The following is a 24,279-nucleotide window of genomic DNA, read 5'->3' on the forward strand; positions in this document are numbered from 1 at the left end:
CATGCAACATGAAAGAGAAGGACATCTATGGTTATGGTAAGATTTATGCAACTATTCTTTTTTTGGCTTTAAGATGCCAGTAGCCCATAAGACAGACCTCAGATGCAGTAATGAACCAGGACCATAAATTCCATTTGATTGACTTTTTCAGACTTTGAAATATTTTAGTATTGAAATACGTTAGGTGCTATTGATGTCTCCTTATGAATGCTGAGAGACATGATTACTGGTTAAATAAGCTATTGGTTCTTTTGGGATAATAGGCTTACAGTTTTAGTTGGGGATTTCAGTTACTTGCCCTTCAGTTGGAGTACAGTGGCTTATGGTAATCATTACGAGTCTGAATTCTTAGATGTTATTCATACCTTCTCTCAATTAATAGCCTTCCTGTTCTGGGGTGGTAATGTTGCCAGTCTTGCATTATCAAGCTTTCCTAATCAGTAACTAGGTTACATCATAGTGTCTGTGTCATAACATTGAAGACGCAAAATGTCGAACGCTCACAGGAGCGAAAATGACGAAACTTGAATTCGGTATTGTGGGGGGCTGTGCCCCCCCCCCCCTCTAAATATATATTTCAGCTCAGAGATCGCACTACAGTGAGGAAAAGGGCAAATATCCCAATCTTCACTGTACTGCAATCTCAAAAACAGATCTTTGACATTTCGGCACTTTCGCTGTTGTGCCGTTCGACAATTTGATTTTTCGATAACATAATATAGATCTACATCATATGCAGGCTGTCTGATACCATAATTATGAATACATATTTCAGGATATCCTGATGTTCTTCGTGTTTCACTATTGCAGTCATCACACTTGGGGTTATCTGCCTGCAGGTAGCCCTCAGTCAGCCCGAATACCAGAGTCTTAGGATTTCTGCGTCGGATGCTGTCGCTTCTTCCGTGACGTCAGGTCGTCAGGGTTATAAAACAGGCATTTGACGCCATTACATCAGTCTTTCGTGCCGACAAGGAGCCTGAAGCAGAAGTAGTTCGCAAGTGCCGGTCGGCCGCTACCTGAAATTTTCATTTTTCAGGTTTCAAACCTGAAGTCTTCTAAAGATAAGTACCCCGTTGGGGATTCTTTTTTCTTGCTCTAACCGATGTCAGAAAATGTTAACAGTTGTCTTGCCTTTGGAAAGCAAATACCTCAGAGATTTTCATTCTTACTGCGTCACCTGTTTAGGCCCAGACCACGATGTCCCTCGCTGTCTGTTTTGTGCCTCAACACCCGAACCATTCGTCGGGCTATTTTTGTCGCTAAACTCTTTCGCTCTCGTTCTCCATATTCTGAAATGACTTCCGTAATCCATCTGACTGCCGATATTCCAAAAAAGCACAAAGCTAAAGATAGACAGACCGCATAGATCACAAACTGCCGATGACGCTTCTGTTAAGCTAGTCGCCAGTCCACCGGTACTCAGTGAGGTGCCTTTGCGACCCCTGATACCTGCTTTTACAGATTCGCAGGTTTCTGCTGAGACCCATTCGGAGTCTGGTATGCCACGAAATGCTTAGGTTCATAGGTTCATACTAGGCTGTCTGCCCTAGGGCATTTATAAGCCTAGCCAGAGTGTGTTTGGCTTTCTCCACTCATTTTAAATTAATTTTGCTATGCCCTTTTTCGAGGTTAGTATACTGTGCCTCTGTCTAACAGTGACACAGAAGTGATACCCGGGGTAAAGCTACGATCTCCCATCCACTCATCAAGATTCCTCTTGAAAAGAGTCAATGAGGGACTCTGCCTAACCTGGACTGGGATTTTATTCCATATAGAAGGGAGCCTCTGGGTTATAAATCTGTCCCTCCAGCATGTCCTATATTTCAGTGCTGAGGCTCAAGTCTCTCGAGCTCATAGCTCGATGGGATTTGGATTTTCTGAGGTGCAGCATGTCCATTAATTCCGGGTTGGACATGGCTTTATACGTCCGGCACAGATCGCCTCTGAGCAGGTGGTATGCCACTGAGTAGAGCTTGAGTTTCTTTAACTGGGCAGCATATGGCATCTGTTTGAGCCCTTTGATCCTCTTGGTGAGGTACTTTTGGGGTCTTTCCAGTTGCTGCAGGTGTCTGGTAAGGTACATCCCAAAAGGGGCATTGTACTCCATTATGGGCCTGATGAGGGATGAGTAAAGAGGCACGATGACCTCCCCTGATCTACATGTGAATCCCTTCATGATTAGGTGGGCTATATAAAATGTTCTTCTAACCACTTTGGCCACGTGGTTGTCAAATGAGAGATTGCTATCAACTTGGGTCCGCAGGTCCCTAATTACTTCTTCTGTACTTAATGGATTGTCACCTATGTGGTAATTTGTGGGCACTTTGTTTTTGCCAAAGGGGATGACTATACACTTTTTGGCGTTTAGCTTGAGGCCATGGCTCTGCCACCAGTTGTCTGTTTCTATGAGACCCTTTTGCAGGATGCTTGTGTCGGCTGGAGAGTCGATTATGGTGCCCAGTTTGCAGTCATCTGCGAACTTGGTCAGCCACAGTCCTTCCGTGTTGGCCTGTACCTCCGAGAAATATATACCGAACAAGAGAGATCCCAGGACTGAGCCTTGTGGGACGCCACTTGTAACTGGTTTGGAGTCTGACATGGCTCCAGCAATTCTAACCATGTGGGTTCTGTCCTTGAGCCAGTTTGCAACCCATCTAGTGACATAGGGGTTTATATTTAAGCTGGTGAGCTTATCTATAATGCCCGAGTGGGGTATTGTATCGAAGGCTTTTGCGAGGTCCAGGTAGGCTGTGTGGACCACTTTCCCCTCGTCAATGGCCTTGGTGACTGTTTCAAAGAAATCGACCATGTTTAAGAGGCAAGATCTGCCCTTAACAAAGCCAAACTGGGTAGGATCCAGTGTCTGTAGGTCCCCAATATCTTTATTTATGAGGTCCATGATGATCCTTTCCATAGCTTTGCAGACCAAGCTAGTTAGGCTTATGGGGCGATAGTTTCCAGGATCCGTTGAGGCACCACCTTTGTGGAGAGGGACCACTGTTGCTGTACGCCATTCTTTGGGTGCATATCCTGTAGTAAGGCTGAGATTGAACAGTAGTTTTATGTTTGGGTTTAGCTCTTCTTGGAGTTCATGTAGGACGCAGCCCGGGACACCGTCTGGTCCCATTGATGCTGTGTTTTTTGCTTTGGAGAGGGCGGCTCTTACCTTCTTCGACTATGGAACCTGCGGATGTCTCTACCTTGGATGGGTCCGGAGCCGCTGTGCAGGCACCAGCTTCTGAGGGTGTATTCCGACCTACCGATGTTCGCATTAAACCGACAACTTCTTTTTTACCTAAAACTACCAAGTTTCTCAGGCCCATAGTACGCACTACGCCTAGGAAAAACGATGACCAAAGTGCATGCTCAGGCTCCCCATGCCTCAAAAACAAATGCTTAGAATGGCTGAAGACCATATCACCCTAATTAGGAGAAGCCAGCCTTCCCCTGCTAAGAGACCAAGAATTGAGTTTGTTTCTGATTCTACAGACCCAGGAGTCCGATGACTCTGGCCCTTTTGATTACCAGGACATAACCTTACCATTGAGGATTCAGATGCAGCGGAATCCATTCCCTCTGCATCTCCTCCAGAGGATTTTTCTTTTGGTGAAACCTTGCATACTTTGAGAGCATTTCTGCTGGGAATGCCAGTATTACCTCAGTCCAAAAAGAGACTCAGAGAATGTTGCCTCAGTACAGGCCCCTAGCTATATACCCCCTGTCTTGGATCTTGTTGATGTTTTTATGGAACTCCGGACACTTTACCACCGGACCCTAGAAAACCTGACCGGTACTACAGAGTACCCAATTCTCATAAATTTTTCTTTAAGAATCATACTGCGGATCCAGAGACCATTTCCCAGGGGCCTGAAGCTATTAAGGCTACTACAGCCAAAAACCCTACACCTTCAGACAGGGATTCCAGAGCTTTAGACTGGGTAAGAAGTTATATACCTCTGCAACTCTTGCCATCAGGACATTGGATTGCCAGTTTCATATGTTGAAGTACCAGCAACATATTATGGAACAAATTAAACAAAATATGATGTTGCTTCCAGATTGTGCAGAAAATAAATATTTACAAGAGTTAATGCATTCTGCAAACCAAGTTAGTAAGCATACTTTGCAGTGTGGCTTTGATGCCCTAGAAGCATTGGGCTGCAGTCACTGGATCTGTACTGAGAAGGCGTGCATGGATGAAGGAACAAACCTTGCCAGACCATGTCAAATCAAAATTACTAGACGCTCCTTTAAATCAGGAACGTTTGTTTGGCACCAAAGCGGAAGAGGTTCTTGAAAAAATGGAAGAAAAAGCTAAATCTATGCAAACTGTTAAAGAATTCTTACAAGTGCAGCTGCCTATATTCAGTAGATATTGGCCTACAAAAAACTGGTTCTTTCTAGCCCCTTCCAGGCCTTCACAGTCCAAACCCAGGGGAACCAGGCCACCAAGACTACAGTCTCAGGGTATGCAGAGATCTAAACAATGGAGTGCTCCCACTTCAAAAACAGGGAGTGGCAAGCCACCCCCTTATGGTAAAAGTCAATTACCCTTCCCAGCCCTGGCCAGCTACTTGCGCCCCTAGGAGGAAAACTTGCCCTTCATGCCAAAAACTTGATGTCCATTACTTAGGACCGATGGCTTCTAAACATTGTATCCCAGGGGTAGAGATCCTGCTTCCATTCCCTGCCAACCCCAAGCGGGTTTCCAGACCTTCCTCCAAGCTGGCGGGCAGAGGTCAAAAGCAAGTATATTCCCTGCTCAATATCAGGGCCATCCTGCCTGTTCTAGTAGAACAGAGGGGACAAGGTTTCTACTCCAGATTGTTCCTGGTGCCCAGAAAAGAGGGCTGTTGGTGCCCAATCCTGGATCTATCAATTCTCGATACCTTTCTGGTGGTCCCAAAATTCAAAATGCTAACCCTGCAACAGTTTCTCCTATGCTAGGCAAGGATGCCTGGCTAGTCACCCTAGACTTAAAAGAAGCCTATCTGCACATCCCCATAAGGGAGTCTTGCAGGAGATAGCTTTGCTTCAGGGCAGGCTCTATGCACTATCAGATGTTGTTCGTGTTTCACTGTTGCAATCATCACACTTTGATTATCTTGCCTGTAGGTAGCCCTCAGTTGGCCTGAATACCAGAGTCTTGTAATTTCTGTGTCTGATGCTGTCGCCTCTTCCTTGATGTCAGATTGTCAGAGGAATAAAACATGCAGCCGACGCCATTACATCAGCTTTTCTTGCCGTGTGGGAGCCCTAAGCAGAAGCAGTTCGCAAGTGCCGGCCGCTTCCTGAAATTTTTATTTTGCGAGTTTCAAATCTGAAGTCTTCTAAAGCTAAGTACCCGTTGGGGATCCTTTTTTCTTGCTCCAACCAATGTCAGAAAAAGTTAACAATTGTCTTGCCTGTGGAAAGCAAATACCTCAGAGATTTTCATTCGTACTGTGTCACCTGTTTAGGCCCAGATCACGACGTCCCTCGCTGTGGGTTTTGTGCCTTGTTCAATGCCCAAACTATTAGTTGTCAGGCTATTTTTGTCGCTAAATTCTTTCTCATTCACCGTATTCCAAAATGGCTTCGTTAAGCCATCTGACTACCGATGTTCCGAAAATACACAAGGATAAAGACAGAGACAGACCGCATAGGTCCAAAACTGCCGATGACACTTCTGTTAAGCTAGTCGCCAGTCCACCGGTACTCATTGAGGTGCTTTTGCAGCTGGTACTCATTGAGGTGCTTTTGCAGCCCCTGTCACCCGCTTCTATAGATTTGCAGGCCTCTACTGAGACCCATTCAGAGTCCGGTATGCCGGAAGATGCTTCTTCTACTGTGGAACCTGCGGATGTCTCTACTTTGGATGGGTCCGGAGCCACTGTGCAGGCAACGGCTTCTGAGGGTGTATTCAGAACTTCTGATGTTTGTATTAAACCGACTACTTCGTTAATGTCTAAAACTACCGAATTTCTCAGGCCCAGAGTTTGCACTATGCCTAGGAAACTGACCAAAGCACATTCTCATGCTCCCTTGCCCCAGAAACAAATGCTTGGAATGGCTGAAGACCTTATTACTTTAATTAGGGGAAGCCAGCCTTTCCCCTCTAAAAGACAAAGAATTGATTTTCCTTCTGATTCTACAGACCATGAGTCCAATCACTGTGACCCCTGTGATTACCAGGACATACCCTTATCTACCTATGAGGACTCAGATGCAGAGGATTCCATTCTGCCCCCCCCGCCCCCCCTCGAGGACTTTTCTTTTGGTGAAACCTTGCATACCCTAAGAGAGCATTTCCGCTGGGAATGCCAAGACTACGCACAGTCCAAAAAGAGACTCGGAATTTTTAGACTTGCCTCAGCATAGGCCTCTAGCTGTAGCCCCTGTCCTGGATATTGTAGATGATGTCTTCATGGAATCCAGTCTTACCCCTTATACTTTACCACCAGCTCCTAGAAAGCCTGACAGGTACTACAGAGTACCTGACTCTCACAGATTTCTCTAAAAATCCCACTGCGGATCCAGAGACCATTTCCCAGTGACCTAAAGGTATTAAGTCTACTACAGCCAAAAAACCCTACCCCTTCAGACAGGGATTATATGGCTTTAGACAGATGGGGTAATAAGGTAAAAACCTCTGCAACTCTTGCTATCGGGGCTTTAAATTACTAGTTTCACATGTTGAAGTACCAGCTGCATATTATGGAACTAATTAAACAAAAAATGTTGCTGATTCCTGATTGTGCGGAAAATAAAGACTTACAAGAGTTAATGCATTCGGCAAACCAAGTTGGTAAACATACATTGCAGTGTGGTTCTGATGCCTTAGAAGCATCTTGCAGGGCTGCTGTCACTGGGTCTGTTCTGAGAAGGCATGCTTGGCTGAAGGAACAAATCTTGCCAGACCATGTCAAAGCAAAATTACTAGTTGCTACATTAAACCAAGAATGTTAGTTTGGCTCAAAAGCAGAAGTTGTTCTTAAAAAGATGCTGGAAAAAGCTAAATCTATGCAAACTGTTAAAGATTTCTTACAGGTACAGCCACCTAGATTCAGTAGGCATTGGCCTTCAAAAAAAAAACTGGTCCTTTCCAGTCCCTCCTAGACCTTCTCAGCCCAAACCCAGGGGCAACAGACCACAAAGACTACAGTCTCAGGGTATGCACAGATCTAAACAATGGGAGTGCTCCTTCCTCAAAAACAGGATGTGGTAAGCCACCCCTTTATGGAAAAAGTTTGCAATGACTTGTCCTTCATCCTTCCCAGCCATGCCCAAGTACTTGGACCCCTAGGAGGAAAACTCACCCTGCATGCAAAAAACTTGGAGTATATATCCCAAGACCGATGGGTCTTAAACATTGTATCCCAGGGATACAGACTCTACGTCCACTCACTGACAACCCCAAACAGATTGCCAGACCTTCCTCCAAACCAGTGGGTAGAGGCCCAAAAGCAAGTACTTTCTCTTCTCAGTATCGGGGCTATTCAACCTGTTCCAGCAGAGCAAAGGGGACAGGGTTTTCTACTCCTGACTGTTCCTGGTGCCCAGAAAAGAGAACTCTTGGCTGCCTATTCTGGGTCTGTCAACTCTCAACTCCTTTATGGTGGTACCAAAATTCAAAATGCTTACACTCCAGCAGCTGCATCCTATGCTAGCCAAGGAATCAAGGCTAGTCACCCTAGACTTAAAAGATGCTTATCTGCACATCCCCATAAAGGAATCTTGCAGAAAATATCTACGTTTCAAGACAGGCTGTATGCGCTATCAGTTCTCTGCACTTCCCTTTGGCTTATCTACTGTGCCCAGGGTATTCACAAAATGCCTGGCTCCAGCCATTGCATACTGGAGGTAGAGAAATATTCAAATTTACCCATACTTGGACGATTGCCTGATTCAGGCAGACAGGAATTGCTACTTCAGCACCTGACGTTTGTAAAGAGACTCATAACTTCTCTGGGGTATACCATCAACGAAAAGAAATCACATCTGGCACCCAGCCAAAAGATTGTATTCCTGGGAGCAAGCTTGAACACAACTTCCCAGATGGCATTCCTCACTCCAGAAAAGCAGGTTTATTTGACAAATTACTTCAAACTACTGGCCACCCAAACCCAGCTATTTGCAAGAAAAGTACTGCAAGCCCTAGGGTTCATGGCCTCATGCATTCTACTAATTCCATATGCAAGACTGCATATGAGGAAACTTCAGTGGTACTTAAAAAGTCTGTGGTGTCAACATTCTCAGGACCTGGAAACAGTGAATCCTATCATTCCTTGCCTAAGGGCAGAGTTCCTTTCGTGGGCAGAGGCTTGCAACCACAAAGAGACTCCCTTTCACTCCCCCCCCCCCCCCCCGCCCAAACCCTGACAACAGACGCATCAGACTATGCATGGGGGGCTCACATGGCAGGCAATTGCATTCAAGGCAAATGTAGCCCAGGACATATTATCCTGTATATCAATCGAAAAGAAATGTTAGCTGTACAGAATGCACGGACAGCCTTCAAATACCTTATCCTTCCAGGACAGCTCTTGATAAAGACAGACAAAGTCACAGTTATGTGGTACATAAACAAGCAGGGGGGAGCTCATTCCTGCCCGCTCTGCAGGTTAACCATGGCTCTGTGGAACCCAGCCTTGAGCTATCAAGTGCACCTGCAAGCTCATTTCCTGCCAGGCAAACAAAATTCACTGGCAGACGACTTGAGGAGAAATCTAATGAACCCACACGAGTGGAAACTGGAACCAAACTCATTCAAACTGCTAATACACAGGGGAGGGACACCAGAAGTTGGACCTCTTTGCTTTCCCCCAAAACCATCAACTGAGCCAATTTTGCACCAGAATTCCCCGCAGCCAAGCATGGAAAGTGGATGCTCTATCCTTTACATGGGAAAACCTCTCAATCTATGCCTTTCCCCCCCTCTGCCCCTCCTTTCAAAAGTACTACTCAAGATCAGACAGGACAGGCCAAGGACAATCCTTATTGCACCATACTGGCCACACCAGCACTGGTACCCACTCCTACGCAGTCTGCCAACAGTGTCACCTTGGCACCTACATCATACCTGCCCTCTCTGCTGACCCAGCAGGAGGGACAAATTTTGCATCCTCAGCTGCAAACCCTGAACCTGGCAGCCTGGCTTATTCCCTGAATACATCACCAGCAACCTTCAGCAAACAAGTGCTGGATGTTATCCTTGAGGCTGGGAGGCCTAGTACTAGGAAATCCTATTCAGAAAAGTGGAAAGGATACTGTTCTTGGAGCCCGTCTCAAGGAAAGTACACAGTCGTGCCCACCTTACCTCAAATCCTAGATTATCTAGCAGAGCTGCTGCACAAAGGTCTATCCTTCTCATCAATTAAGATTCATGCCTCTGTCATCTCAGCACATTACAACACTGAGGCCACCCCTCTTCTCTCACCCTCTGATCAAACAGTTCCTGAGAGGAGCTAACAATTTAAGACCCCCAAGGAGAGCTCCCTCCCCTGCCTGGGACCTTAACTTTGTACTAGAGAAGCTCACACTTCCTCCTTTTGAGCCTGCTGTTACAGCAGAGTTAAAATTCCTCTCTTGGAGAACAGCCTTACTTCTAGCCATCACTTCAGCAAGAAGACTGTCCGAGTTACAGGCCCTTATGGCTGTGAAACCCTTCATTATCTTCCATGCGGACAGGGTTTCACTCAAGATTAACCCATCATTTATGTCCAAGGTGGTATCCAATGTGGCTTTAAACCAATCCTTCCGTTTACCAACCTTTTTTCCTAATCCTCAGAATAAAGGGGAAAGGATCCTGCACTCCTTGGACATGCACAGACCGCTCAGGTTCTACCTTGACAGGACTAAACCTTTCAGAAAATCTGACCAGCTGCTAGTCAGCGTTGCTACATGGGAAGAGGGCAAGGCCATTTCAAAGCAAACTATTTCTAAATGGATAGCACACTGCATCCATTTCTGCTACAAGCAACATGGAAAGCCTATCCCACAGGGGATCAGAACACATTTCACTAGGGCTACTTCCACCTCTACAGCATTTCTCAGGGGAGTCCCTACCAGGGACATTCTGAAAACTTCAACCTTGAAGTTCTGTACACACCTTCACCAAGCATTACCATTTAACCTATTTTTTTCTAAATCCAGAGCTGGATTTGCTACAGCAGTCTTACAAGGCCTCCTAGCCAACCCTAAATCCTCTTGAATGCCTCCACCCTTCCTCAGCTTTAGAAATCAGCCCAAGTGTGATGACTGCAGCAGTGAAACACGAAGAACATAGTACAGTTGTGTACACTTACCATAAATGTAGATGTTCGGGTGTATTCACGTTTGCAGTCCTGGTTACCCTCCCTCCAGCCCCCTGTCTTTTCAATACTTTCTGCCTCTCCTCTTTTTTTGGCCATGTCTTATGGCTATGGTATTTAGTTTTACTGGAGGTTTTCCACACCATGTGATTGCTTCCTATTTTGGGGGCTCTTGACATCTGGGGCAAGAAAAACTGATGTAATGGCGTCTGCTGCATGTTTATACCCTCTGATGAGGCGACTGCATCCGATGCAGAAATCCCAAGACTCTGGTGTTTGGGCTGACTGAGGGCTACCTGCAGGCAGATAACCCAAGTGTGATGACTTCAACAGTGAATATACTAGAACATCTGCATTTATGGTAAGTGTACACAACTTTACTTAATCTGCACTTCCTTTTGGCTTATCTACTGCACCCAGAGTATTCACAAAGTGCCTAGCTCCAGCCACTGCAGGCAGAGAAATATCCAAATTTTCCCATACTTGGACGATTGCCTGATTCAGGCGGAAAGTCAGGAATTACTACAACACCTGGCATTTGTAAAAGGACTCCTATCTTCATTGGGGTACACCATCATTGAAAAGAAATCACAACTGGTGCCCAGTCAAAAAATTGTATTCCTGGGAGCAAGCTTGAACGCAACTTCAAAGATCACCTTTCCTCACTCCAGAAAAACAGATCTGTTTGAACTCCTTCAAACACATGGCAACCAAAACCCAGCTATCTGCAAGGAAAATACTGCAAGCCCTAGGGTTCATGGCCTCATGCAGTCTGCTAATTTCATTTGCAAGACTGCATATGAGGAAACTTCAATGGTACTTGAAAAGTCTGGTGCCAACATTCTCAGGACCTGGAAACAGTAATTCTGATCATTCCTTGTCTAAGGGCAGAGTTCCTTTGGTGGGCAGAAGCATGCAACCACAATAAGTGACTGCCTTTCACTCAACCCTTCGCCGTCCAAACCCTGACTACAAACACATCAGACAATGCATGGGGGGCTCACATGGCAGGCAAATGCATTCAGGTAAAGTGGACCCCAGGACAAATTCTCCTGCATATCAATCAAAAAGAGATGTTAGCTGTACAGTATGCTCTGACAGCCTTCAAATACCTAATCCTTCCAGGACAGCTGCTGATAAAAACAGACACCACAGTTAGTTGGTACATAAACAAGGGGGAACCCGTTCTTACCCACTCTGCAGGTTAGCCATGGCCCTGTGGAACACAGCCTTGAGCAACCAAGTGCATCTGCAAGCTCAGTTCCTGCCAGGCAAACAGAATTTACTGGCGGACGACTTAAGCAGAAATCTCTTGGACCCACACGAGTGGAAATTGGAGCCCAACACCTTCAACCTTCTAATCCAGAGGTGGGGTACACCGAAGATGGACCTCTTTGCCTCCTCGAGAACCACCAGTTGAGCAAAATTTGCACCAGGAAACCCTCACAGCAGGGCCTGGAAGGTGGATGCCTTATCCTTCAAATGGGAAAACCTCTCAATTTATGCCTTTTCCCCCTCTTCCCCTCCTCTCAAAGGTACGATCAGACAGGACAACCCAAGGGCAATTCTTATTGCCCCAAATTGGCCACCCCGGCACTAGTACCCACTCTTACGCAGTCTGACAAAAGTGCCACCCTGGCACCTTCATCAGACTCCTTCTCTGCTGTCTCAGCAGGAAGGACAGATTTTGCATCCACAGCTGCAAACCCTAAACCTTGCAGCCTGGCTTATCCCCTGAATACTCCACCAGCAACCCTCAGCAAGCAGGTGCTGGGCGTCATTCTTGAGGACAAAAGGCCTGGTACTAGAAAATCCTTTGCTGAAAAGTGGAAAAGATATTGCTCTTGGAGTCAGTCCAGGGAAAGGACACAGCTCTGCCCTCCTTACCTCAAATCCTTGATTACCTAGCAGAGCTACTCCACAGAGGCCTATCTTTCTCCTCCATTAAGATTCATGCCTCTGCCATGTCTGCTCATTATAATACTGAACCACCTCTATTCTGTCACCCTTTCATCAAACAGTTTCTGAGAGAGACTAACAACTTAAGGCCCCCTAGAAGAGCACCCATCCCTGCCTGGGACCTTAACTTTGTACTGGAAAAGCTCACGCTCCCCCTTTTGAACCTGCAGCTTCAGCAGAGTTAAAATTCCTTTCTTGGAAAGCAGTCTTGCTTTTAGCCATAACCTCAGCTAGAAGAGTGTCTGAATTACAGGCACTAATGGCTGACGGAACCCTTCATTATTTTCCATGCTGACAGGGTTTCCCTTAGGACTAACCAGTCCTTTATGCCTATGGTGGTCTTCAGTGTGGCTCTAAACCAAGCCAACCTTCTTTCCTAATCCTCAAAATAAAGGGGAGAGGATCCTGCACTCCTTGGACGTGCAGACAGCTCAGGTTCTCCTTTGGCAGGACCAAACCTTTCAGAAATTCTGACCAACTGCTAATCATCTTCTCTACAGGGGCAGAGGGCAAGGCCATTTCAAAGCAAAGAATTTGCAAATGGATAGCACACTGCATCCATTTCTGCTACAAGCACCATGGAAAACCTACCACACAGGGGATCAGAACACATTTCACTAGGGCTACTTCCACCTCTACAGCATTTCTCAGGGGAAGTCCGTACCAGGGACATTCTGAAAACTGCAACCAGAAGTTCTGTACACACCTTCACCAAGCATTACCACTTACCTATTTTTTTTTTTAAATCCAGAGCTGGATTTGCTACAGCAGTCTTACAAGGCCTCCTAGCCAGCCCTAACTCCTCTTGAATGCCTCCATCCTTCCTCAGCTTTGGAAATCAATCCAAGTGTGATGACTGCAACAGTGAAACACGAAGAACATAGTACAGTTGTGTACAATTACCATAAATGTAGATGTTCGAGTGTATTCACTGTTGCAGTCCTGGTTTCCCGCCCTCCAACCCCCTGTTTTTCTCTACCCCTGCCATAAAAAAATGGCCATATATTTACTTTTTACTGGTGCTGTTCCACACCATATGCTAGCTTCCTATTTGGGGGACTCCTGACATCTGGGGCATGAAAAACTGATGTAATGGCGTCTGCTGCATGTTTTATACCCCTGATGTCATGGAAGAAGCAACAACATCCGACGCAGAAATCCCAAGACTCTGGTATTCGGGCCGACTGAGGGTTACCTGCCGGGAGATAACCCCAAGTCTGATGACTGCAACAGTGAATACACTCGAACAGCTACATTTATGGTAAGTGTACACAACTGTACTTTCTACTGTACTGTGCCTTAGCATTCATGCATATGACCACAAGAGCAGAATGTATAAAAGCTATTAAATGTAGTGATAGGTTTGTCATCTGTCAAAAAAACCCCGGTCATTGGATGGAAATGGTTATTGAAATCTTTGCATCTGTACTAGAAAAAACATGCTCTGTTAAATGCAAAGAGAGAAAACCAGAGGCCATTACACCTGTGATGGAATAATCCTGTGTTTCTAGAAATTTAAAAAGGGCTACTGTTGACACAAAGGCTTTATTTGATATAGAACTAGTTAATAGGAAGGACAGTAAGAAAAGCTGCTTCAAGTACTATCGCATGTCTTGTTTTACAAGTGAAGACAAACAGGCAGGGTAGTTTGTTTTGTATACTTTATTACGTAGAAACACATCAGGATGGATAGCAGGAGTACAGGCTATAAACTGATTAACTGTCAGACTACACAGACATACAGGCTTACATCTCAACAGCTTACTACAGAATGGCAGTCAAGGTCGCATGTGCTCAGTATGTATACACTTGTGCAATCTCCTAGAAAGCTTCTTTAAGGTATACATACATATTGAGCTACAAGTACCCAAGTTCAGTCACTGACACCTATACTAAAATGGCTCCTGTTTTACATGAATTCAACTTAATTGTGGAGTTCTGACAAAGAGTGTCAACATGTAGTACTCCTAGAGTGGCTGCATGTCGGATCTTCACAATTCTACAGTGTGGTACTTAATATTGAAGTTGGCGGGTGTTCTCTCATAAGCAGTAACATTATTTACCTTCTTTAGGGCAACTTTAACAGAAATTCTACATGTACCCTGATTTTAATGGCTGCCTGATTAACTTCATGAAGGTTGCCCTGGTGTTGCCACACGGGAATATGTTAAACTTGTTACAGAAAAAGCTTAATAGCAAGCGAATGGAAATTGGACAGTATAGGTGCCATATACAAAGATTGCCAAAATGACTTGAACCAAAACTACTACCCAATTAGTCTGTCATCTGTACTCTGCTTTTTAAAAGTTGGTTTAGCATGTTAACTATACTGACATCCTGTAACACAGTCCTTATTTAACTAATGCCCTCTGATATAGTTGGTTTGAAAAGACGAGCCATAACATGTTTGAGTTATGAAACAAGTTTTGGTCTTTTTCAAACTTGGTTTCCCAGTAATACTTGAAATATCATAATCTAGCTAAGGCATTCTAATGTCTGCCACTTGATGTAATCGGCAGTTTGACCATACCACCATTTATAATAAAGTGGATGACGGAATGGTTCAGTAATAAGTGCTACAATGTAAATTTCCTGGGTAATACATCAGAATAGACTAAGATGGAATGAGGTGTCTCTCAAGGGTCTGTTTTGAGAGCTGTAATGTTTAACTGTATATTGTCTGCATGCCTCACTGTAACTGTGATTATATAAAAATCGGTGTTGCCATTAAGGCAGTCTACTGTACCAGTTATTCATTTGCCATAAATATGTACTAAAGGCCTAATTATCACTTGAAAAAATGCAAGATTTAATGAATAATTGTTTCTCAAGTACAAATGGAGTTTGATACTACTTGCTGCCTGCCTACCATCAGACCTTCTCTTTGTCAGCTGGTCCATTTGTTTCCCATACACCTGGACAAGAGCTGACCAAATAATCGCTGTCATTTGGGCAGCAGACAGGGTTTTCTCCTGCCATCCCCCAAGTCCACTGCTCATACCCAAGGTTTGGCATGCAAAGGGCCTCAGCAAGGATGCTTCATTCAATTCTGCAAGTGATGTAACTTCTCAAGATAACCGTCTCATTTGAAGCCAGTGCCCCTGTGGAGTCTGTGGTTTCGATGGCTGAATCCCTGGTTGAAACGTGCCCAGGGCATACAGTAACACACCCTTTCCCTGAGGAGAGATGAGCTGGCTGAGCCACATTGCAATTCTCCACCCCCATGCTAGCTTCAGCAGGCACTGGAAGCAGCACTACTCTTTTGAAGTGACTAACCAAATTAGAGACTTTGGTGCCTGGATCACTGGGAATCTAAGCCTTAGAGAAAGCATTGTACAAACCAGAAATAAAGAAAATCATTCACTTCAAGGGGGGCAACTACTAACTTAGATAAGATGGTTATCCACCTGCATTAGAATGCAAATTTGCTATTATCTGAACTCTGACTTGTACTTTTAAGAGTTGTTCAGAATTTACCAAACCTGTAGTAACGTGGGATATATTCATAGAGTACAGCACCTTAACTTACACAACTTAAGTTTGTATATTAGGCAGAGGCTCTCTCTCTAGCTTAGCGCTTCCTACAGTACGTTACTCATGACTTTTGGCCTAGAATAACTGTGTCCAAACTCATCAGACTGTCTGGGGTTCTGTATGCTATTCTAATGTGCTGAACAAATTTAGAAAAAAATAAAATAAAATTGCAGTCTAATATCTTCCTTAAGTAGATTTCCCCATCATATCAGAAAATCTCCTTCACTAATTTCCTGTAAAATTCATTCATTTATTTCTGGGTTGGTATTGGAGTTTGATTTTAAGGCATAGGAATCTACATTCCTCGATGGTCTGTGGGCTTTGAACTGAGGGCCATTATCTCCTATAAGTAACCTGTGAGCATATTTATGGCAGTTTACTGGTTTCTGTACGGCAAGAATCATTTACAGTAACTCCCGAAAGTTTGCACGCGAGCAGTCTTGCAAACTGGGAGTTTATAGTGAAGCCACCTTCTGCAAAGGTAGCATTATCAGATGTTCTGTTGAGTACCCTTTGCTAACATATTTTGAAGCAGAATGGATTAGAATTGATTGTTTGTAGGGTGTTGTAGTAGCATCAAGTATTGTAAATGATTTGTCTACTTCTCACGTACTTCACTTACTGCTCATTGCCATTGTCTAAAGGGTCTGTTTTATAATCCTGTGCCACTGACTGCTTTTAGGGCAATTGTCTTTGGAAAATATTGTTTTTCCTTTTTAACTCTGAGTGCTTTATGCAAAATTGTTTTGTTTAGGTGAGAGATGTACAAAATGAGCAAGCATTTAATCTGGTATATATCTGATTTGTAACCAGGATGTGTAAAAGGTCTGGGTGTTTCTGACCTGCCGGTTTTAAGTCTTCTAGTGTTTGGCACCTTTCAGTTCAGAAATTCAAGGACTAGCCTGCTTCTGTTATGTGAACTATTTAACCTTAATTCTGCACATTTTTCTCTAGCATTTTTCTCTCCATTAAGGAGATATTTCCATGCTTTGCCTCGTTCTGCTAGATTTGTGTAGATGACAAACTTGTGGTTCCTTTACTGTTTCAAGGCTCATGGTATCCACCCCTTTTGTTGATATGTCACAATGTAAAGCTCTATAATAATCCAGTTCCTAATAGTAGTTGTTAATTAATCAAAGTTAAAGTTGTGTTGTAGCTTGGCTTTTATTTTGCTGTTAATTTTTAGGGTGATAGTTTCTCTTATTCCAGTCAGGGTGCTAAACTGTAGATTCTGTGACTGCTCAGCAGAGTTACTACTAGTTGTATACCTTGTATGTTTTGACTGGAGATTTGACCCTTGGGCACTCTTGCACATCTGGTAAGCTGTAGTGTAAGTAACGGAGATATTTTGGAGGGCCCTGGAGAATGGAGAGCAGACAGAGCTGGTTTGCATTTTTAGCATGGGGGAGTCGTCTTGGGTTTTAGCGAAGCAATGTACCTATGAGCTGAATCCCTTATACGTACTCTGCATGGGAGTTGGGGGTACATGCAAGTGACCATGAGCTTACTTTATCTTGACTGAGAGTGGGGGTGCATTAAGCAAGCAATAATGCCTGTCAATGTGTGTGTTAATGTGTAATTAATGCCCACCCAGGGGTGTTCTGAGGCCAGACACCTCAGGCGGAGGGCCTGTACACTCCTGGAAGGGTGTTAATTACACATTAACACACACCTTGGAGGACATTATTGTGCTTAGAGAATGGGCTCTGTGCAAAATTGTTTTTACTTGTATATTTTTTTACTTTTTTTTTTTTTTTTGTATATTTTCGATATTTTCGATGTAAAATAGTTCCTCCATCTAATGTTTCAAAGTTGCTGTAGTATATGTAAATGGTGTTAGAGGAAGTATTTTACATCCAAAATACATAATTAAAAAAAAAATTATCTAGATGTCTGCTTTGATGTTCGTGTTACCCTGCTGCAGTCATCACACTTGGTTATCCTGCCGTCAGGCAGTCCTGCAGTCGGCCTGAATTCCAAAGTCTTGGTCCGGCGTCGGTTGCTGTCGCTTCTTCCCTGACGTAAGTGCGCCAGGGGTATGTAAGAGGCATCCGATGCCATTTTCTCCAGTCTTTCTTGCCGCGTGGTGCCCGAAGCAGAAGCAGTTCGCAAGTGCCAGTCGGCCGACACCTGTGATTTTCGATTCGAATTTCAGTCCGAAGTCATCAATAAAGCTAAGTACCCTGTTGGGGAACCTTTTCTTGCCTCAGTCTGATGTCAGAAAAAGTTAACAATTGCATTTCTTGTGGGAAGCAAATACCTCATAAGGACTTCCATTCCTATTGTATTCCTTGCCTAGGCACAGACCACGACGTCACAAGTTGTCGGTTTTGTGCTAGGTTTAATAAACGAACTATCAAACGCCATTTTGATTTCGCACGACACTACTTTGGTAGGAAATTGAATTGTATCATGCCGCCAGAGCAGCCGACGACTGGCATGCATAAAAAAACGCAAGGATAAGGACAGGCAGCCTAGGAACAAGCCAGACTCCGAGGCCTCTGCTGGGCCTGTCGCCGGTTCTCCGGTTTTCAGTGAGGTGCCTACGCAGCTCCTGACGACCGCAGAACTGGAACCCCAGACAGCTGCGGATTCTCAAGCGGAGTCTACTAGGTCGACGCAGCCATCTTCGTTAGGCCCTTCCGACACCGGAGCAGAAGTAGACCCCGGTGCAGTTGAAACACCTTCGGTTGCAGAAGGTGTCTTCAGACCGACTGCACTCACCATTAAATATTATGCTAAGCTCAAAACTCCTTTAAAACCAAAGAAGACACTACATCAGTCTACAGTTCAAGGCCCCATGCCTAAGAAACAGATGCTTAAGATGGCTGAAGATTTGATTACCCTAATTGGGGGTTCCTATCCCCCTCTTGATAAAAGACCAAGACAAGAGGAGGATTATGCTTCCTCTGACCAGGTTTCAATTTCCTCAAATTCTTCTGAGGAACAGGATTACACTTTTCCACCTTATGAAGACTCTGATGCTGAAGACTCTATTCCCTCAGCATCTCCCCCTGAAGACTACTCCTTTGGGGAAACTTTACATACCATGAGGGAACATTTCCACTGGGAAGGCCAGGGCTACTCTGATTCTAAGAAAAGGCTCAGAGAGTTCCTTTTACTACCCCAGCACAGACCTCTTGCTATCCCACCAGTTTTAGATATTGTGGATGATGTTTACTTGGAGTCTAGTCTAAATCCAGACTCTCTACCTCCTGCTCCAGCCAAACCAGACAGATACTACAGAGTACCTGACTCTCACAAATTCCTTTAAAAGCCCTGTGGCTGACCCAGAAACAATTTCCCAGGGTCCTAAGGGAGCTAAAGCTTCTATGGCTAAAAATCCTGTGCCCTCTGAAATGGATTCCAGAGCCCTAGATAGATGGGGAAAGAAAATGTACACCTCAGCAACTCTGGCTATGAGAGCATTAAATTGTCAGTTTCACATGCTGAAATATCAGCAATTCCTAATGTCTCAATTAAAACAAAAAATGAGCACACATTCTGAACAGTCTGAATTCAAGGAAATGCAGTATCTGTTGCATGCAGCTGAACAGGTGGGCAAATATACTTTACAATGTGGATTTGATTCATTGAAAGCTTCCTGTAGAGCAGTTGTTACTGGCTCTGTCATACGTAGACATGCTTGGTTAAAAGAACAAACCCTTCCTGATCATGTTAAAGCAAAATTATTGGATGCACCTTTACAGCAGGATGTATTATTTGGTGTCAAAGCAGAAGAGGTTTTAAAGAAAATGGAGGATAAGGCAAAAATCTATGCAGATGGTCAAGGATTTTTTGCAGGTACAACCCCCTCGTTTCAGCAGAAATTGGCCAACGAAAAACTGGTCCTTTCCAGCTTCTGACAGATCACTGAGAGGCAAATACAGACGCCCAAGGGGCAGAGGTCCGTCACAAGACCCTTACAAACCTCGCCAATGGGGTACTACTACCCAGAAAGGAGGAGAAGACAGGCCCCAAGCTAGCAGAAGACAAACACAATGACTCAGTCCTCAAACTACCAAGCAAATCTCTCCTGGCAGCTCCTTTGGGAGGAAAATTCGCATTTTTTGCAGACTACTGGCACATCATCACAAAAGACAAATGGGTCCTAAACATTTTGTCTCAAGGATACATATTCCACTTTCATACCTTACCAAGGATAAAAGGAATGCCAAACCTGCCACCAAATCAGTGGGCAGAGGCACAAAAACAAATTACAGCTCTCATGGACATGAGAGCCATTCAACAGGTACCTACACAGGAGCAAGGACAAGGATTTTACTCAAGACTCTTTCTAGTCCCAAGAAAGGACAAAGCGTGGAGACCCATTCTGGATCTTTCAATTGTGAACACCTATCTGCAAGTACCAAAATTCAAGATGCTAACACTACAGCAGCTTCTTCCCATGCTGGGCAAGAATGCTTGGCTAGTAACGTTGGACCTCAAGGAGGCATACCTGCATGTCCCTATCAGACAAAATTGCAGAAGATACCTCCGCTTCATTGCAGGTTCATCGCATTATCAATTCTCTGCACTGTCCTTTGGCTTATCTACTGCGCCCAGGGTCTTCACAAAATGCCTGGCACCAGTAATTACATACTGCAGACAAAGAGGAATTCAAATATACCCATACCTGGACGACTGCCTTATTCAAGCAGAAAGCAAGGACATTCCTTTAAAGCATCTGGCATTTGTCAAACACCTTCTAAGTTGCCTAGGGTACACAGTAAACGAAAATAAATCAAAACTAGTGCCCTCACAAAACATAATATTCCTGGGTGCCAGCTTGAATACAATGGCCCAGATGGCTTATCTCATGCCAGATAAGCAACAACAGCTGACTCAATATTTCAAAATAATGGCAACAAAGTCCCAACTCCCTGCAAGAAAAATTCTGCAGGCCTTGGGATTCATGGCATCTTGCATACTACTAATACCATTTGCAAAACTACATATGAGGAAATTACAATGGTACCTGAAAAGCATATGGACTCAGCACAGCCACAGCTTGGAAACAATGGTACCACTCATTCCCTGCCTTCAACAGGAGTTTCTATGGTGGGCACAGGCATGTCACCTCAACAAGGGTCAGCCTTTCACCTTACCCACAGCCAGGCAAACTATGACAACAGATGCATCGGACTATGCCTGGGGAGCACACATGGCAGGACAGTGCATTCAGGGCAAATGGACTACAGATGAGAGGCATCTGCATATCAATCAAAAAGGGCATTCTGTACTGCTAGCATTTCTAACAGCTTTCAAGGACCTCTTACACCCAGGACAACTAATAATAAAGACTGACAATACCACAGTAATGTGGTACATAAACAAGTAAGGGGGCACACATTACTACCCTCTATGCAGGCAAGCAATGACCTTGTGGAATACTGCACTGTCTTACCAGGTTCAATTACAAGCACAATTCCTGCCAGGAAAAAAAACACATTGGCAGACGACCTAAGCAGAAACATCACGGATCCACACGAGTGGAAACTAGATCCACAAGTATTTGCAATGATAGCTCAAAAATGGGGACGCCCAGACATAGATCTGTTTGCAAGCCCCCAAAACTACCAACTTCAAAAATTTTGCACAAGGATATTCCATCCACAAGCTTGGAAAGTGGATACCCTCTCATTCAGTTGGAAAACATTAACAGTGTATGCCTTTCCTCCACTGCCTGTTCTAGCAAAGGTACTGCTGAAAGTCAGATTAGAGAGGCCACAAATGATACTCATTGCACCAGATTGGCCACGCCAGCATTGGTATCCAATTCTAAGGAACATGGCCCACGGCCCACCATGGATTTTACCACAAATTCCTCACCTGCTCACCCAGCGAGACAATCAGATTCTACACAGCCAGCTCAAGACTTTGAACCTGGCTGCATGGCAAATTACCTAAACAACCAGCCAACACCTCTATCCAAAGTGGTTATGGATGTCATTCTGGAGGCCAGGAGGCCCAACACCAGGAAAACCTATTCAGACTAATGGAAAAGATTTTGCGCCTGGAACCAGGCTAAAGGCCAAAATCCCCTTGATCCAAACATTCCTCAAATTCTACAATATTTAACTGAGATGTTGCACAAAGGACTTTCCTTTTCATCTATTAAGATCCACACCTCAGCAATTTCAGCACGGATCCTCCTTTATTCTCACATCCACTCCTAAGACAGTACCTCAGAGGGGCTAAGAACATAAGACCACCAAGGAGAGCACCAACACCTACTTGGGATTTCAACTTTGTTCTGGAAAAGCTTACACTGCCGCCCTTTGAACCAGCTTTTTTAGCTGATTTAAAATTTCTTTCATGGAAAACTGCCCTGCTACTAGCAATAACCTCAGCTAGAAGAGTCTGAGCTACAGACACTAATGGCAGTGGAGCCTTTCCTCATTTTTCATCAAGACAGTCTCTCTCTACGAACTAACCCTTCCTTAATGCCAAAGGTGGTATCCAGTGTGGCCCTAAATCAAACCATTCATTTGCCACCTTTTTCCCAAATCCCCAGAACAAAGGAGAAAGACTCCTGCACTCTTTAGACATTCACAGGCAATTACGTTACTACTTGGATAAAACTAAGGCTTTCAGAAAATCTGACCAGCTCTTTGTAGCCTATGCTAAAGGATCACAAGGAAAAGCTATCTCAAAACAGACCATTTCTAAATGGATAGGGCATTGCGTACGTTTCTGCTACACGCATCATGGGAAACCGGTACCTGCTAACATTAGGTCCCACTTCACCAGGGCTACAGCTACATCAGCAGCATTTCTCAGGGGAGTGCCAACCAAGGATATTCTGGAAGCTGCAACTTGGAGTTCAGTGCACACCTTCACCAAGCACTATTACCTCTATATTCTAAGACTAGAGCTGGTTTTGCCACTGCAGTTTTGCAGGGCCTACTACCTTCTTCTAACCCTGTTTAACTCCACCTCCCATCCTTAGCTTTGGGATTCAACCCAAGTGTGATGACTGCAGCAGGGTAACACGATGAACATATTACAGTTTTGTACCAACCATAAATGTAGATGTTCGTGTGTTCACCCTGCTGCAGTCCAGGTTACCCTCCCTCCATCCCCTCTGAACTAGCTGAACTTATCTATACCACTCTATCCTATACAACCTCTGTGGTGTATTTGCTTGTGCCTAAAGGTATTGTTTTATTTTTATCTAGATATATATATATATATATATATATATATGTTTTGCCTACCTATTGGGGGCACCTGACATCTGGGGCAAGAAAAACTGAAGAAAATGGCATTGGATGCCTCTTATATACCCCTGGCGCACTGACGTCAGGGAAGAAGCGACAGCAACCGACGCCGGACCAAGACTTTGGGATTCCGGCTGACTGCGGGACCGCCTGATGGCAGGATAACCCAAGTGTGATGACTGCAGCAGGGTGAACACTCGAACATCTACATTTATGGTAGGTACAGAACTGTATTTTTTGGTCCCTTTCTGCTAAAATGCATGTTTTTTTTCAGTCATTGGGAATTGAAGTCACTGAATAATGACATAATTTCAGACTTTATTTCCTTCAGAAAATTCATATTAACACATATATCCTGTTATTTAACTCAACTTTGTAATTTTTATAAGTAGAACATTTAAAATGTATTCCTATTTTTGAGCCTATGTCCCCCTTCCCCTTTATTTCAGGCTTTATCCAGATTTCTTGAGCTAAAAGGGCAAGAGGTACACAAACCTCTCATCTGCTGCTTCCAAGTGGTCAATCGTCTCACCGTCTCGCCATCTCTCACACACACGCGTGCACAAACTTGCCCTTCAGAAAGATGCATGCTAACAGAAATCCTATTATTTAATGAACTTTGATTTTTTTTTAAGAGTTATATGTTCCTGTTTTGAGACTTACCCCTTTCTTTTAGGTTTTATCCAGTTAAAGTTGATCTATGAGGTGAGATGTACATAAACCTCCCTAGTGCTGCTGCTGTTCAGTCACTCACTCTTCACACTCACTCACACACACCTTGCTTTCATGCACGCAGGCACACATTTGCCACACAAACAGAAACTCGCACACACTTTTTTTTGTTGTACTTACGTTTTTACACTCGCTAAACAGCAAAATCACTGCTTAGTGAGTGTAAAATAATGGCTCAATCCTTCTCACATTCACTCACATGCATAGATACACTCATTCATATAGACATAAACACACACTTTTGTTTTTTCGTTTTCTTTTTTTAAATATATTTTACACTCTCAACAGCAGAAGCACTGCTTAGCGAGTGTAAAATAACAGCGACCCTTAGGTTTTTTCAGTCCAAGCTTCAGCTTCACGGCAGCTTGATATACTGCTGTGAAGAGGCAGACTCGTTTTTCAGCTGGCATTACTTGTATATTAATACCTGGCAGGAGAACGTTCGTTCTCCATTCAGGAAGCTGATGTACAGTTTGCCCATTCTTTAAAGCTGCTTAAGTATCAACAGAAAAGGCTTCTACCCTCTCTTTGACAGG

At 44.2% G+C, this 24,279-nt stretch overlaps 1 protein-coding gene across 1 annotated transcript in view; it reads left to right on the top strand.

Moving 5' to 3' along the window:
- The window catches only part of LOC122801312 (AMMECR1-like protein), a 1,138,599-nt gene that overhangs the window by 325,171 nt on the left and 789,149 nt on the right, over positions 1-24,279 (top strand). The window lies entirely within an intron of this gene.

This window comes from Protopterus annectens, chromosome 4.part1 (genome assembly GCF_019279795.1).
Source record: "Protopterus annectens isolate FY-2018-M chromosome 4.part1, PAN1.0, whole genome shotgun sequence".
In the NCBI taxonomy this organism is placed as follows: domain Eukaryota; kingdom Metazoa; phylum Chordata; order Ceratodontiformes; family Protopteridae; genus Protopterus; species Protopterus annectens.